Here is a 17,927-nt window from a genome sequence, read left to right as displayed (position 1 = left end):
ACACATGGACACAGGGAGGGGAGCATCACACACTGGGGACTGTCAGTGGGTAGAGGGCTAAAGGAAGGATAGCATTAAGAGAAATACCTAATGTAAATGATGAGTTGATGGGTGCAGCAAACCACCATGGTACGTGTATACCTATCTAACAAAAGTGCACATTCTGCATATGTATCCCAGGACTTAAAGTAGAATAAAGAAAAAGAAAAAAGAAAAATATATTAATATTGTTAATTTTTGAAAATATATATTTCTTGAATCTTCATGTATTGATCAAGAACAAATGCTAACTGATAAAAGAAGAAATAACCTGAAAGACTATGCATAATTCATAAAAATTCAATAAAACAAAAGAATCAGTTTTGAAAATTGGGCCAGAACCGAGAGGTATGTTGGACAAAGATAGGCAAAATTATTCTGAAGGACCTTTCTAGTAAGGTTCCCAAAGCTGGCAGTGATACTGTGTATTAGATGCTGTGGATTGTCACCAAAAACCATAATAAGTAGATTTTGTTCTTACCACTACTGCTGCCAGAATTGATTTTATACTAGAATGTATTCTTCAGATTTAAAGTTCTGTCCAAGACAGGTTGATTTTTTGAGGGAGATTTGCCTGTACTTAGTAAAATCAGGCATTTGAACTTCAGTGGTTTTATATTTTGGGGTTATAATATGTCAACGAAGCAAATTGTAATAGCTAGCATAAGCGAAATAATAGTAAAAGAATGTAAAACTACCATTTAAGAAGGGAAAAAGGCAAATAATAAAGTATTGATAAAATAAGGCAAGAAAGAAGAAGAAAGAAGCATTTAAACATGTAAATCTAAGACAAAGTAATAGTAAGATATTAGATTACACAAATCATATCAATAATCAAATTAAGTATAAATGGACTAAATACTCCAATTAAATGATTACAATATCAGAGAGAATGATAATTTTAGAGAACCTTACTCTATGCTATTTAAATATGAGACTTACAAGAGACACATTTAAAATATAAGGACACAGAGCCATGCAACATGAACCTCCCTAAAAAATATAACTTATGTTGTTATACTAATATTAGATATTAATGAAGGAAGGATTACAAGAGGTAAACAAGCATGTTTCATAATGGAAATAGGTCAATTTACTGGAAAGATATAATAATTCATACTCTGTATAAATGCAATAATACCTTTAATATAATGCAAAAATTAATGATATTAAGAGCAAAATATATAAATTCTCAATTATGTTGGAAGATTTTATATATCTCTCTAACTGATAGAAAAAGGAGATAAGTTGTCAGTGAGAATCTAGAAGATATGAGACCTAAGCAACATGATAAAAAACCTTAAGCTAATTGAAATGATCAGAAACCACACTCAACAGTGACAGAATATACATATTCTTTTCATGTTCACATGAAACATATCAAAAAATCTTCAAAGGATTGAAATAATTCAAGATATCTTTTCTGACCACTGTTAAAATAACAAGAAATGAATAAAAAATGTATAACAAAAATATGCAAACATTTAGAAATTATCAATATACTTCAAATAACTCATAGGTCAAATAAGAAATCACAATAAAATTTTAAAAGATTTTGAACTGATTGTTAACAAGAATATAATGTACTAAGACTTGTGAGATTTAGTTAAGGTGGTGCTTAGAAGTGCATTAAAATATATATTTAAAAACGTAAGACTGAAAATCAATTGTTCCAAGTTTCATATCAAGGGACTAGAAAAATAAATCAAACCTGAAGAAAGTAGATGTACAATGATAATAAGGAGCAGGGATAAAAAAATACAAGATAAATATAAAAAACAAAAATCATCAAAATAATAACAATTTTATAATTTGAAATGATTATAAAAATGACCCCTAGCAAGATGAAGAAAGACAATAACATAAATGATCAATATCAGAAATAAAAAGGGGACTTCAACACAGATTCCACAAACATTTAAATGATAATTAAATGTGAGTATGAAGAATTTTATGGCAATAAACCTGAAAATTTAGAAGAAACTGATGAGTTTATTGGAAAATACAACTTATCAAAATTTTACACATAGTAATCAAAATAACAATATTTTTATGTATTAGAATTATGCTATGGTTTGAATGTCTGTGTCCCCTAAAATTCACACTTTAAAATCCCACTCACCGATGTGATGATAATAGAAGTCAGGACCTTTGAGAGTCAATTAGATCATGAGAGTGCCAGCCTCTTGGAAGAGATTAATGCCTTTTTTTTTTTGACACGGAGTGTCGCACTGTCGCTCAGGCTGGAGTGTAGTGGCGCGATTGGGCCCACTTCAAGCTCCAGCTTCCAGGTTCATGCCATTCTCCTGCCTCAGCCTCTTGAGTAGCTGGGACTACAGGTGCCCGCCACCACTCCTGGCTAATATTTTGTATTTGCAGTAGAGATGGGTTTAGCTAGGATGGTCTCGATCTCCTGACCTTGTGGTCCACCCGCCTCAGCCTCCCAAAGTGCTGGGATTACAAGCGTGAGCCACCGTGCCTGGCCGCCTAATTCGCTTTTAAGAGTGGCTCCAGAGAGCCCCTTCGCCCCTTCTACCATGTGAAGACACAGCTAGAAGGCATCATCTGTGAGCCAGACACTGAGTCTGTTGGTACCATGATGCTAGACTACCCAGCTTTAAGAACTGTAAAAAACAAATGCCTCTTTATAAGCTACTTAGTCAAGTATTTTATTACAGTAGCCTAAACAGACTAAGACAAGTGGATTGATTATTCAAATTTCTCTCAAAGGAAATAAGTTTTATGCCCAGTTGGCTTTGCCAGTGAATTCTAGCAAACTTTTAGTATAAAAAATAATTCAAATCTTTAAAAAAACTAAGATGAAAAAGTGAGACTATGCCCCAATTCATTTTATGAGGCTATCTTGTCTCAGGGTAGTACTAACAAATTGGTGTCATTCATGTTCCAAAGCTTCCTGTGTGATTAGCTAAATCTAGAATCCAGCTGAAATTATGTCCGTGCTTAGTTCCTTCTCATGTCTTATCCTTCTTCCTCCACTCCCTTTGTTCTGAGAGCATGCTCTTAATAAATCACATGCACCTGAATTCTTGTATCAGGCTCTGTTCTTATGAAGAATCTGCCCCAAGACACTGGGTACCAGAGGCAAATTCTGAGGACAGGATTTTGAAGTTGGATCACTCAATAGTTAGTTTGTAATGAAGACTATCAGTGGTGTATGTGGAATGTTGATAGTCCCTGACATGCTGTATAAAACATCTTCTAGAACTTCATCTGTGGTGAATTGGGATGGGATGAAAGTGGGAGAAAATGCACTGGTATGCGTAATATCTCTGGTGTTTGATAGGTCTAAGGTGAAAAGCAATGTAACAACTGTGGAGTTTAAAGTGAAAGCTGAAGGGCCTCCTTGGAAATATTTAAAGAAACTCCATCTCCCAAAGCTGGAGGTCAGGTCGACATGAAAATCAATCTCAGGACCTAATTGTTGAAGAGGCTGAACGTCAGTCTCAACAACTCTTATGCTAAATCCAGAGTCCTGACAGGAATAATTTGGATATAGAGACTTGGGAGAGGCATATCATGATATCTGATATCCCCTGAAGCACTCTGAGTCTGCAGAATTGGCCCATTCTCCTGTTTTAGAGGACAGTGGTTGTTCCTTACTTGAAAATTATGTAAAGTCACATGTAACGTATGTTTCCTACAAGGCAATAGTTAGTTTTCACAAAATTTGCCTACACCCCTCCTGCTGGCCACCGGATTAAAAATTCCACCTTCTGAGGGAGTAAAGGGATTATATGTCCAAGAGTTATGCTAGAATGGATCTATTACAGAAGAAGAGAAAACACACTAGTTGTCCCTCAAGGGGACAAATAAGAATAACAAACAAAACAATAAGAAATGCACAGGCGAAGGGGTCAGGATCATCTAGTACTCAGGAGTGGCTTTCTCTGTAGTCCTGGGATATTAGAGGGAGGTTTTTTTTTTTGGAGCGGGGCGCTTTTCTCCCCCAGTGGCCATCTAGTAGCAACTGGGGTGATAGGATGACGCAATAGCAAAGGCAGCACTTGACCATCAGAAACAAGATGGGATAATTACTGTAATTGACAGAAGAGTCAGACAATTAGTCATATGGTATAATTGATATAGAAAGGGCTAATATAACATGGTGTCCTAACAGCATGGTAGATGAGCATTCAAAAGGGTATTGTTTACTAGCTACAACACAAAGAGTTAAGAAGTAAATAAACAGAAGGCTGAGATTAACTATTCCAATGGATGTCCATTCATTCTTTTTTCAGTTTCCAACCTGAGTCAATTTTCAGACCCAGAGATTGCTTGCTGCCCTTTACTCGGATATTCATATACTCAAAAAGAGGAAATATTCATATCTTTCAAGGGTTATTAGGTTTAGGTTCGAGTTGTCTCTGGTACCTAGGGACCTATGGTGCCATTGCAGATCCCTGTTAGAGTAAGGCCACACATAGATCAGGTGATATGAAGTTTTCAATCAGGTACAGCTCACAGGGGGAAATTTGGTGGTCGTTCCTCATTTCCCAAATGTGTCCTTGAAGCACTTAGCCATTGGTGAAATTCTCATATTAATTCCTTGATTTAGGATTAAAACAATTACTACAGAGTAAAAGCTATTATGGTAGGAAAGACCACATAAAATTCAACACAAAAAAATTGATAAATATTCAAGGGGATAGATATCCTATATACCCTGATTTGATTGTTACACAATGTATACATGTATTAAAATACCACACATAATAGCAAAGACTTGGAACCAACCCAAATGTCCATCAGTGACAGACTGAATTAAGAAAATGTGGCACATACACATCATGGAATACTATGCAGCCATAAAAAAGGATGATTTCATGTCCTTTGTAGGGACATGGATGCAGCTGGAAACCACCATTCTCAGCAAACTATTGCAAGAACAAAAAACCAAACACCTCATGTTCTCACTCATAGATGGGAATTGAACAATGAGAACACGTGGACACAGGAAGGGGAACATCACACACCCGGGCCTGTTGTGGGGTGGGAGGAGCGGGAAGGGATAGCATTAGGAGATATACCTAATGTAAATGATGAGTTAATGGGTGCAGCACACCAACATGGCACATGTATACATGTGTAACAAACCTGCACGTTGTGCACATGTACCCTAGAACATAAAATATAATTTAAAAAAATACCACACATACTCCATAAATTTGCACAAATATTATACATCAATTAAAAAAAGACTTAAAGGATGCAAAGTTCAGTTTCCATCATCTCGTCATTTAATTCCCCAGTTTGGTCCCAGCAAAAGTAAGATAGATCACTGTATACAATAGTGGACTACTACAAACTTAAAGAGTAATAGCCCAATTTTTAGCTACTGTGCTGGATGCTGTAGCTTTACTAAATTAATATAGTCTCTGGCACGCAATATGTTTCTAGCATTTTGATGAAAGCATTCTTTTTAATACCCACTGCTATGGTTTGAATGCTTACCCCTCCAAAGCTCATGCTGAATTTAATCCTCAGTGAGGCAGTATTGAGAGGTGGAGTCTCTCCATTCATGAATTAATGGATTTAAGAGTTAATGGGTTAATGGACTGATGAGTTATGGGAGTAGGACTGGTGGCTTTATAAGAAGAGAGAGACCTCAGTCAGATAGCACACTCAACCTCCTCATCATGTGATTCCCTGCGCCACCTCATGATTCTCTAGAGAGTTCCCACCAGCAAGAAGGCCCTCAGTAGACAAGGCTGCTTGACTTTGAACTTCTCAGCCTCCATAACTGTACGAAATAAATTATTTTCTTTATAAATTACTCAGTTTTAGGTATTCTCTTAAAAGCAACAGAAAATGGACTAAGACACCCATCACAAATTTATCAGAAAGAGTTCATATTTACAGCATTTGTTTATGGTCTTACCCAGTGGGATGTAGACTATATTTTAACATTTTGCAGGGCACCACATTGGTGCCATTGATGGTATTATATATATTATCTGGAACAGATGAGCAAAGAGTGGCGAGTACTTGAGATGCTACAAGACAGTCCTTCTTTGGTGGCCAAGAGAGAAGCGGTGAGACAAAATCTTGTCAACACATCAAACTGCAGATATCTGATGGTCATCTACTTTGTGTGAAGAGAGAAGTGACCCAAAGATAGGTGTTTATAGCCTCATGGGAAATAGTGAATGGTTTGACTAGTTAGGGCCTCAAATGGGAAAAAATGGAATATATAGCAAGGAAGCCTGAGAAAGTGTCAGGTAAGTAGACCTACAGGAATTAGTGAAATGTTGAACATCTTTGTGTACCACATCAGTGAGAATCTGCTGTATAAGTGACAGTAAACAATTAAGTGGTCAGGACAGTTTATATCAATCCACAAGACAGCCAAATACACCACACAAACTTTAGGTGACAGGAAATCTCTAATGGATGGTGAAGGAGACATATAATGACTGTAAGTTTCACCTCAAGACCAACTACAGCAGTAGGGGCTGAGCTTCACCCAACTAACCCTCATATTATGAGTTTTCACTCAAATTTTGACTAATTAGAAATTATCATTGTGCGTTTCACGTCCTATAAGTGTGAACAAAAATAGTGTGGCATATTATAAAGAACTATCACATGTTTATTCCGATGATATACTAACTACAATAAATAGTATATGATTTTGTTTATAATTTTGTTTGCTTTCTTGAATTTTATAAGCATTTGGAGGGATCATTTACATAACATTTTTTTAAAGTTATACTTCCTTGACTTTAAAATACAATTATCATGTGGCTTTAAAAATTAAGAAACATATGTAGAACAAGACATTTGAAATAAAGATAAAAGAGGACTTGTAAATAATAAAGAATGATGGAAATAGTTGTGTTAGAAACTTGAAATAATTTTTGCAATTGGTCCCTATGTTTTTTTGTTTTTTTAAAGTGAAAGCAAGTTTATTAAGAAAATAAAGGAATAGGGCCGGGCGCGGTGGCTCAGGCCTGCAACCCCAGCATTTTGGGAGGCCGAGGCAGGCGAATCACGCAGGAGGTCCAGACCAGCCTGGCCAACATGGTGAAACCCTGTCTCCACTAAAAATACAAAAATTTGCTGGGCATGGTGGCACGTGCCTGTAATTCCAGCTACTTGGGAGGCCGAGGCAGGAGAATCACCTGAACCTGGGAGGTGGAGGTTGCAGTGAGCCGAGACCTTGCCACAGCACTCCAGCCTGGGCAACAGAACGAGACTCCCCCTCAAAAAAGAAACAAGAAAATAAAGGAATAAAAGAATGGCTCTGCCATAGGCAGAGCAGCGGCATGGGCTGCTCCACTGAGTATACTTATAGCTATTTCTTGATTATATGCTAAACAAGGGGTAGATTATTCATGAGTTTTTCAGGAAAGAGGTGGGCAATTCCCAGAACAGAGTTCCTTCACATTTTAGACCACATAGGGTAACTTCCTGACATTGCCGTGGCATTTGTAAACTGTCATGGCACCAGTGGGAGTGTCTTTTTTTTTTTTTATTGTACTTTAAGTTCTAGGGTACATGTGCATAACGTGCAGGTTTGTTACTTATGTATACTTGTGCCATGTTGGTGTGCTGTACCCATCAACTCGTCAACACCCATCAATTCATTATTTATATCATGTATAACTCCCAATGCAAGCCCTCCCCCCTCCCCCCTCCCCATGATAGGCCCCAGTGTGTGATGTTCCCCTTTCCGAGTCCAAGTGATCTCATTGTTCAGTTCCCACCTAATGAATGAGAACATGCGGTGTTTGGTTTTCAGTTCTTGTGACAGTTTGCTAAGAATGTTGGTTTCCAGCTGCATCCATGTCCCTACAAAGGACGCAAACTCATCCTTTTTTATGGATGCATAGTATTCCATGGTGTATATGTGCCACATTTTCTTAATCCAGTCTGTTACAGATGGACATTTGGGTTGATTCCAAGTCTTTGCTATTGTGAATAGTGCCACAATAAACATACGTGTCCATGTGTCTCTGCAGTAGAATAATTTATAATCCTTTGGGTATATACCCAGTAGTGGGATGGCTGGGTCATATGGTACATCTAGTTCTAGATCCTTGAGGAATTGCCATACTGTTTTCCATAATGGGTGAAATAGTTTACAATCCTACCAACAGTGTAAAAGTGTTCTTATTTCTCCACATCCTCTCCAACACCTGTTGTTTCCTGATTTTTTAATGATTACCATTCTGACTCGTGTGAGATGGTATCTCATTGTCGTTTTGATTTGCATTTCTCTGATGGTGAGTGATGATGAGCATTTTTTCATGTGTCTGTTGGCTGTATGGATGTCTTCTTTTGAGAAATGTCTGTTCATATACTTTGCCCACTTTTTGATGGGGTTGTTTGTTTTTTTCTTGTATATTTGTTTGAGTTCTTTGTAGATTCTGGATATTAGCCCTTTGTCAGATGAGTAGATTGCAAAAATGTTCTCCCATTCTGTAGGTTGCCTGTTCACTCTGATGGTAGTTTCTTTTGCTGTGCAGAAGCTCTTTAGTTTAATTAGATCCCATTTGTCAATTTTGGCTTTTGCTGCCATTGCTTTTGTTGTTTTAGACATGAAGTCCTTGCCCATGCCTATTTCCTGAATGGTACTACCTAGGTTTTCTTCTAGGGTTTTTATGGTATTAGGTCTAACATTTAAGTCTCTAATCCATCTTGAATTAATTTTCGTATAAGGAGTAAGGAAAGGATCCAGTTTCAGCTTTCTACTTATGGCTAGCCAATTTTCCCAGCACCATTTATTAAATAGGGAATCCTTTCCCCATCTCTTGTTTCTCTCAGGTTTGTCAAAGATCAGTTGGCTGTAGATGTGTGGTATTATTTCTGAGGACTCTGTTCTGTTCCATTGGTCTATATCTCTGTTTTGGTACCAGTACCATGCTGTTTTGGTTACTGTAGCCTTGTAGTATAGTTTGAAGTTAGGTAGCATGACGCCTCCAACTTTGTCCTTTTGACTTAGGATTGTCTTGGCAATGTGGGCTCTTTTTTGATTCCATATGAACTTTAAAGCAGTTTTTTCCAATTCTGTGAAGAAACTCATTGGTAGCTTGATGGAGATGGCACTGAATCTATAAATAACCTTGGGCAGTATGGCCATTTTCACGATATTGATTCTTCCTATCCATGAGCATGGTATGTTCTTCCATTTGTTTGTGTCCTCTTTGATTTCACTGAGCAGTGGTTTGTAGTTCTCCTTGAAGAGGCCCTTTACATCCCTTGTAAGTTGGGTTCCTAGGTATTTTATTCTCTTTGAAGCAATTGTGAATGGAAGTTCATTCATGATTTGGCTCTCTGTTTGTCTGTTACTGGTGTATAAGAATGCTTGTGATTTTTGCACATTAATTTTGTATCCTGAGACTTTGCTGAAGTTGCTTATCAGCTTAGGGAGATTTTGGGATGAGACAATGGGGTTTTCTAAATATACAATCATGTCATCTGCAAACAGGGACAATTTGACTTCTTCTTTTCCTAACTGGATACCCTTGATTTCTTTCACTTGCTTGATTGACCTAGCCAGAACTTCCAACACTATGTTGAATAGGAGTGGTGAGAGAGGGCATCCCTGTCTTGTGCCAGTTTTCAAAGGGAATTTTTCCAGTTTTTGCCCATTCAGTATGATATTGGCTGTGGGTTTGTCATAAATAGCTCTTATTATTTTGAGGTTAGTTCCATCAATACCGAATTTATTGAGCGTTTTTAGCATGAAGGGCTGTTGAATTTTGTCAAAAGCCTTTTCTGCATCTATTGAGATAATCATGTGGTTCTTGTCTTTGATTCTGTTTATATGCTGGATCACGTTTATTGATTTGTGAATGTTGAACCAGACTTGCATCCCAGGGATGAAGCCCACTTGATCATGGTGGATAAGCTTTTTGATGTGCTGCTGAATCCGGTTTGCCAGTATTTTATTGAGGATTTTTGCATCGATGTTCATCATGGATATTGGTCTAAAATTCTCTTTTTTTGTTGTATCTCTGCCAGGCTTTGGTATCAGGATGATGTTGGCCTCCTAAAAAGAGTTAGGGATGATTCCCTCTTTTTCTATTGATTGGAATAGTTTCAGAAGGAATGGTACCAGCTCCTCCTTGTACCTCTGATAGAATTCAGCTGTGAATGCATCTGGTCCTGGACTTTTTTTGGTTGGTAGGCTATTAATTATTGCCTCAATTTCAGAGCCTGCTATTGGTCTATTCAGGGATTCAACTTCTTCCTGGTTTAGTCTTGGAAGAGTGTAAGTGTCCAGGAAATTTTCCATTTCTTCTAGATTTTCTAGCTGATTTGCATAGAGGTGTTTATAGTATTCTCTGATGGTAGTTTGTATTTCTGTGGGGTCGGTGGTGATATCCCCTTTATCATTTTTATTGCGTCTATTTGATTCCTCTCTCTTTTCTTCTTTATTATTCTTGCTAGCGGTCTGTCAATTTTGTTGATCTTTTCAAAAAATCAACTCCTGGATTCATTGATTTTTTGGAGGGTTTTTTGTGCCTCTATCTCCTTCAGTTCTGCTCTGATCTTAGTTATTTCTTGCCTTCTGCTAGCTTTTGAATGTGTTTGCTCTTGCCTCTCTAGTTCTTTTAATTGTGATGTTAGAGTGTCAATTTTAGATTTTTCCACCTTTCTCTTGTGGGCATTTAGTGCTATAAATTTCCCTCTACACACTGCTTTAAATGTGTCCCAGAGATTCTGGTATGTTGTATCTTTGTTCTCATTGGTTTCAAAGAACATCTTTATTTCTGCTTTCATTTCGTTATGTACCCAGTAGTCATTCAGGAGCAGGTTGTTCAGTTTCCATGTAGTTGAGCGGTTTTGATTGAGTTTCTTAGTCCTGAGTTCTAGTTTGATTGCACTGTGGTCTGAGAGACAGTTTGTTATAATTTCTTTCTTTCTTCCATTTGCTGAGGAGTGCTTTACTTCCAATTATGTGGTCAATTTTGGAATAAGTGCGATGTGGTGCTGAGAAGAATGTATTCTGTTGATTTGGGGTGGAGAGTTCTATAGATGTCTATTAGGTCCACTTGGTGCAGAGATGAGTTCAATTCCTGGATATCCTTGTTAACTTTCTGTCTCGTTGATCTGTCTAATGTTCACAGTGGAATGTTGAAGTCTCCCATTATTATTGTATGGGAGTCTAAGTCTCTTTGTAAGTCTCCAAGGACTTGCTTTATGAATCTGGGTGCTCCTGTATTGGGTGCATATATATTTAGGATAGTTAGCTCTTCCTGTTGAATTGATCCCTTTAACATTATGTAATGGCCTTCTTTGTCTCTTTTGATCTTTGATGGTTTAAAGTCTGTTTTATCAGAGACTAGGATTGCAACCCCTGCTTTTTTTTGTTCTCCATTTGCTTGGTAGATCTTCCTCCATCCCTTTATTTTGAGCCTATATATGTCTCTGCATGTGAGATGGGTCTCCTGAATACAGCAGAATGATGGGTCTTGACTCTTGATCCAGTTTGCCAGTCTGTGTCTTTTAATTGGAGCATTTAGTCCATTTACATTTAAGGTTAATATTGTTATGTGTGTACTTGATCCTGCCATTATAATATTAATTGGTTATTTTGCTCATTAGTTGATGCAGTTTCTTCCTAGCCTCGATGGTCTTTACATTTTGGCATGTTTTTGCAATGGCTGGTACTGGTTGTTCCTTTCCATGTTTAGGGCTTCCTTCAGGGTCTCTTGTAAGGCAGGCCTGGTGGTGACAAAATCTCTAAGCGTTTGCTTATCTGTAAAGGATTTTATTTCTCCTTCACTTATGAAACTTAGTTTGGCTGGATATGAAATTCTGGGTTTAAAATTCTTTTCTTTAAGAACATTGAGGCCGGGCGCGGTGGCTCAAGCCTGTAATCCCAGCACTTTGGGAGGCCGAGGCGGGCGGATCACAAGGTCAGGAGATCGAGACCATCCTGGCTAACACGGTGAAACCCCGTCTCTACTAAAAAATACAAAAAACTAGCCGGGCGAGGTGGCGGGCGCCTGTAATCCCAGCTACTCGGGAGGCTGAGGCAGGAGAATGGCGTGAACCCGGGAGGCGGAGCTTGCAGTGAGCTGAGATATGGCCACTGCACTCCAGCTTGGGTGACAGAGCGAGACTCCATCTCAAAAAAAAAAAAAAAAAAAAAAAGAACATTGAATATTGGCCCCCACTCTCTTCTGCCTTGTAGAGTTTCTGCCGAGAGATCTGCTGTTAGTCTGATGGGCTTCCCTTTGTGGGTAACCCGACCTTTCTCTCTGGCTGCCCTTAAGATTTTTTCCTTCATTTCAAATTTGGTGAATCTGGCAATTATGTGTCTTGGAGTTGCTCTTCTGGAGGAGTATCTTTGTGGCATTCTCTGTATTTCCTGAATTTGAATGTTGGCCTGCCATACTAGGTTGGGGAAGTTCTCCTGGATGATATCCTGAAGAGTGTTTTCCAACTTGGTTCCATTTTCCCCCTCACTTTCAGGCATCCCAATCAGACTCCCATACTTCTTGCAGGCTTTGTTCATTTCTTTTTCTTCTTTTTTCTTTTGGTTTCTCTTCTCATTTCATTTCATTCATTTGATCCTCAATCGCTGACACTCTTTCTTCCAGTTGATCGAGTTGGTTACTGAAGCTTGTGCATTTGTCACGTATTTCTCGTGTCATGGTTTTCATATCTGTCATTTCGTTTATGACCTTCTCTGCATTAATTAGTCTAGCTGTCAATTCTTCCACTCTTTTTTCAAGATTTTTTAGTTTCTTTGCGCTGGGTACGTAATTCCTCCTTTAGCTCTGAGAAGTTTGATGGACTGAAGCCTCCTTCTCTCATCTCGTCAAAGTCATTCTCTGACCAGCTTTGATCCATTGCTGGCGATGGGCTGCGCTCCTTTGCAGGGGGAGATGCGCTCTTATTTTTTGAATTCACAGCTTTTCTGCCCTGCTTTTTCCCCATCTTTGTGGTTTTATCTGTCTCTGGTCTATGATGATGGTGACATACTGATGGAGTTTTGGTATAGGTGTCCTTCCTGTTTGATAGTTTTCCTTCTGACAGTCAGGACCCTCAGCTCTAGGTCTGTTAGAGATTGCTTGAGGTCCACTCCAGGCCCTGTTTGCCTGGGTATCAGCGGCAGAGGTTGTGGAAGATAGAATATTGCTGAACAGCGAGTGTACCTGTCTGATTCTTTCTTTGGAAGCTTCCTCTCGGGGTGTACTCCACCCTGTCAGGTGTGGGGTGTCAGACTGCCCCTGGTGGGGGATGTCTCCCAGTTAGGCTACTCAGGGGTCAGGGACCTGCTTGAGCAGGCAGTCTGTCCCTTCTCAGATGTCAACCTCTCTGTTGGGAGATCCACTGCTCTCTTCAAAGCTGTCAGAGTCGTTTGTGTCTGCAGAGGTTCTGCTGCTTTTTTGTTGTTGTTTTTTATCTGTGCCCTGTCCCCAGAGGTAGAGTCTACAGAGACAGGCAGCTTTCCTTGAGCTGCTGTGAGCTCCACCCAGTTCGAGCTTCCCAGTGGCTTTGTTTACCTACTTAAGCCTCAGCAATGGTGGGCGCCCCTCCCCCAGCCTTGCTGCTGCAGTTTCAGTTAGATCGCAGACTGCTGTGTTAGCAATGAGGGAGGCTCCCTGGGTGTGGGACCCTCCCGGCCAGGTGTGGGATATATTCTCCTGGTGTGCCCGTTTGCTTAAAGCGCAGTATTGGGGTGGGAGTTACCCGATTTTCCAGGTGTTGTGGGTCTCAGTTCCCCTGGCTAGGAAAAGGGATTCCCTTCCCCCTTGCACTTCCCAGGTGAGGTGATGCCTCGCCCTGCTTCAGCTCTCACTGGTCGGGCTGCAGCAGCTGACCAGCACCGATTGTCCGGCACTCCCTAGTGAGATGAACCCAGTACCTCAGTTGAAAATGCAGAAATCACCGGTCTTCTGTGTCGCTCGCGCTGGGAGTTGGAGACTGGAGCTGTTCCTATTCTGCCATCTTGCTCCGCCCCCCGATCCCTATGTTTTTTAATGAAAGTGTGGATTTACTGACAACCAGGCCTTAGAGGGAAATAAAATGATAAGGGAGTTTTATATGACACCAGAAATCACAGTTTTTTCTTCAAATTTTTGGAATGTATTTCTTAGACCTATTCTTCAGGAAAAGGTTATTATGATAAGTATGTATAAGCATTGAATAAATTAATGGAGATTACATTCACCTGTAGATGTAGACAGAAGGAAAGCAAACTAATTAATTTTTATTGAATGCTTAGTATTTGTTAGGCACATTTTATAGATGACCTTATAGAGATTTAGAGTGATTACACAATTTATTCAAGGTTGCATAAATAATAAGTAGTAGTCGGAACTTGAATTCAGGCCTGTCTTCCAAAATCCACATGTATTTTTTCTACTACCTTAGTCTACAGTATATGCATCCTGTTCTTGATAAGATCTTATGTATATTGATTCTTTATTAAAAATGGCATCCATAATTTAAATTTTGTAATACAAAAAGAAATACTTTGTGTGTTTTAAGCTAATGTAGACTAAGTATAACATCCTCTTGATCTTAATGAAAGATAAACTATATGAAATTGTCAATATTGATCAAGTTTGATGCACATAAATGATAATACCATGCTTCAAGCTAATGGAAGTATAAACCTTTGAGAGGGAGAAAAGCAATCCCTAACAGCTGGGCTTAATATCAATGTCTGATGTTGCTAAGAGCTGGATTGGCACTTATAGGTTAGCTATGGAATTTTTCTGTGGGATATAAACCATTTTAAAGATCACCAACATCTGATAACATTGCTTTGTGAATGTGGGAAGTGAGACACAAACAAGACTACTTGGTAATTATGTTTAAGTACAAACAAATTCAATGTTACTATGCAAACTTCAAAACTTACCAAATATCCTCCTAGACTCCTCAACTAACAGGACAGAATTCTGCTTATTTACCATTCAGATATGCTTTATTTTTTATTATCTCATTCTGATAAAAAGTTTTAAGATATCTAATCATAGTATTATACCCTCTCTAAAAACTCCCAATCTAGAACAAGCCCCTCCTTCCTGGAACACTCCCCAACAATTATCTAATGCGAGCCTAAATCCTGTAAGTCTCTTCCAAGTCCTTACTGAACCCAAATCCTGTAAGTCCCTCCCAATTCCTAACTGCTCCCTATGGTGTGTGGTTTCGCTTGCTACAATCAGTGAATAAACCTAATTTTGTTTCACTTGTAGGTGTGTTGCTGGCAATATGTGGCTCCAGGGGAGAGGCAAAAGTGGAGATTCCCTAGTCATCTGAGATTTGTTGCCTTGGAACAGTATCCACAGCTCAGTAATAGTAAATATATCTGAGATTCCTTGTGTCTCTAGCTGTCTGAGGCATTACCCTACAAATGGCTGAGCGTTAAGTTCCTCTAGATGTAGACTTTGTTTGCAGGTCGTCGTTAATAGAGAATATGAAAACCTATACTGTCTCACACAAGCCATTTCCATCATGCTTCTGTTGGGTGGTCATTAGGTCAAAGCTGACCTCCTTGATAAATGCTTCAAATCATGATATGTTTTAGGATATGTTAAGGAAAGATACTATATATTAAAATCAATGCAAACAGGTGTAAAGATGACATTAGGTATGAACATTATAGAATCTAGCATATTCAACTTGAGACAGAGGCCACTGTAGAGGAAAATAGACTCTGTGCAGACAGAGCTCAAACCGAGACATTATAGTTTATTATCTTCTAAGATACATATGTAAATGAAATGCTAATGTACTTGTGTACAAAAATGCATGCATGGAAGAATTTATCTTGGCTTTTAAAAAGGTGGTTATTATTAATTGACAATCTTGACCATGAGATAATTTAATCATGAAATACATAAAACGTTGGATTTGCAATATATATCCTCAATGGTCAAGGAAACAATAATTTACTATGCCTGCTTTAGCATTTGACAATAATTCTACGTATTCTAAAATGAGGACCTTTTTAACATTGTAAGACATTTCAGACAAAACACAGAAGTAGAGATTAATATATTGAACTCAAAGACAGTGGTATATATCACTCAACTTCAGAATTTTGCCATCTCATTTTATGAATTTTTTCATTTATTCCATTTCCCTGATGGATCACTTTAAAGTAAATCTGCTTAAGATGCTTTTGGACTGAGACTATGGGGTTTTCTAGATGTAAGATCATGTCATCTGTAAACAGCGATAGTTTAACTTCCTCTCTTCCTATTGCCTTCCCTTTATTTCTTTCTCTTGCCTGATTTCCCTGGCCAGAACATTCACTTATAAATGAGAACATGTGGTATTTGGTTTTCTGTTCCTGTGTTAGTTTGCTAAGGATTATGGCCTCCAGCTTCACTTATGTCCCAGCAAAGGACATGATCTTGTTCTTTTTTATGACTGCATAATATTCCATGGTATACATGCACTACATCTTTTTAAATCCAGTCTATCACTGATGGGCATTTAGGTTGATTCCATGTCCTTGTTAATGTGAATAGTGTTTCAATGAACATGCACGTTCATGTGTCTTTATAATAAAATAATTTATATTCCTTTGGGTATATATACCCAGTAATAGAATTGCTGGGCAAAATGGTATTTCTCTCTTTAGGTCTTTGGGGAATCACCACATGGTCTTCCACCTATGTAACAAACCTGCCCATATACCCCTCTGCTGAACTTAAAGTAAAAGTTTAAAAAAAGTAAATCTCAAGTATGTATAATTTTACTGGTTTATATCTAAGCCTGATTATATCAAGATATTTTTGATTTTATTTTGAAAATAACTAGCCAAATATCTATATGCATTTTTAAGATTTCTATTACCATATGCTAGTAAAACAATTTCAATAGTAGAAAAGGCTTATCTCCTTCTTCTATATGCTTATTTGCTAGGGCAGATGGGAAAACAAATTATTTAGATATAAACTTTAGAAGAAAGGCAATTGTATTGTTTTGATTTACACTATTTATAACTTAATTTACAAAAATATTATCTGTGTCAGTAGAAATATGGTACAGAATTTGAAAAAAAAAAGTAAAACTCAGTACTGAGGAGGAAAAGCAAGATGGCCAAATAGAACCGTTTAGCGATCATCCTCCGCTCCTTTACAGGAACACTAAATTGAGCAACCATCCACACAAGAAAGCACCTTCATAAGAATGAAAAATCAGATGAGCACAGTACCTGGTTTTAAAATCCTATTAAAGAAAAAGGCACTGAGGATGGTAGAAAAGACACTCCTGAATTGCTGTCACCAGCCCTCTCCCATTCTGCATCAGGTGGGCTCCTGGGGTCCTTGATGCAAGGCCTTGGTCCCCAAAAAACACTTTTTGACCCACCTGGGACAGAGGGGCGCACACTGACCTGGACAGAAAGACCCAGGTCTGGCAGCATTCACCACAAGCTGACTGAAGAGCCCTTGGGCCTTGAGTGAGGATCGGCAGTAGCCAGGCAATACTTGCTGCAGGCCTGGGGTGGTGATGGCCACGGGGAGAGGTTCCTTGTGCTTGAGGAAAGAAGAAAGGAGAGTGAGAAGGACTTTGTCTTGTGGCTTGGGTGCCAGCTAAGCCACAATAAAATAGAGCACTGGTTAGATTCCCAAGGTTCCCATCTCTAGACTGTGGTTCCCAAACAACATTTTTGGACCTGCTCTGTGCTGTGGGGAGCTCACTACTCCAAAGGGAAGGCCAGAAGCCTGGCTGGCTTCACCACCTGTTAATTATAGAGTCCTTGGACCTGGAGGGAACATGGGCAGTAACCAGGCACTGGTTGCCAAGAGCCTTGGGTGAAAAGCAGTGCTGTTCTGGCTTTGGGTCTAACTAAGGACAATTCCAGTGGTTGTGGCCACAGCAGTGCTTGTGTCACCCCTCCCTTAGCTCCAGTCAGCTCAACGAAGAAAGAGAGACTCAATTTGTTT

This window comes from Trachypithecus francoisi, unplaced genomic scaffold (assembly GCF_009764315.1).
Source record: "Trachypithecus francoisi isolate TF-2019V2 unplaced genomic scaffold, Tfra_2.0 Lachesis_group7, whole genome shotgun sequence".
NCBI lineage: Eukaryota > Metazoa > Chordata > Mammalia > Primates > Cercopithecidae > Trachypithecus > Trachypithecus francoisi.
This window is presented reverse-complemented; position numbering follows the sequence as displayed.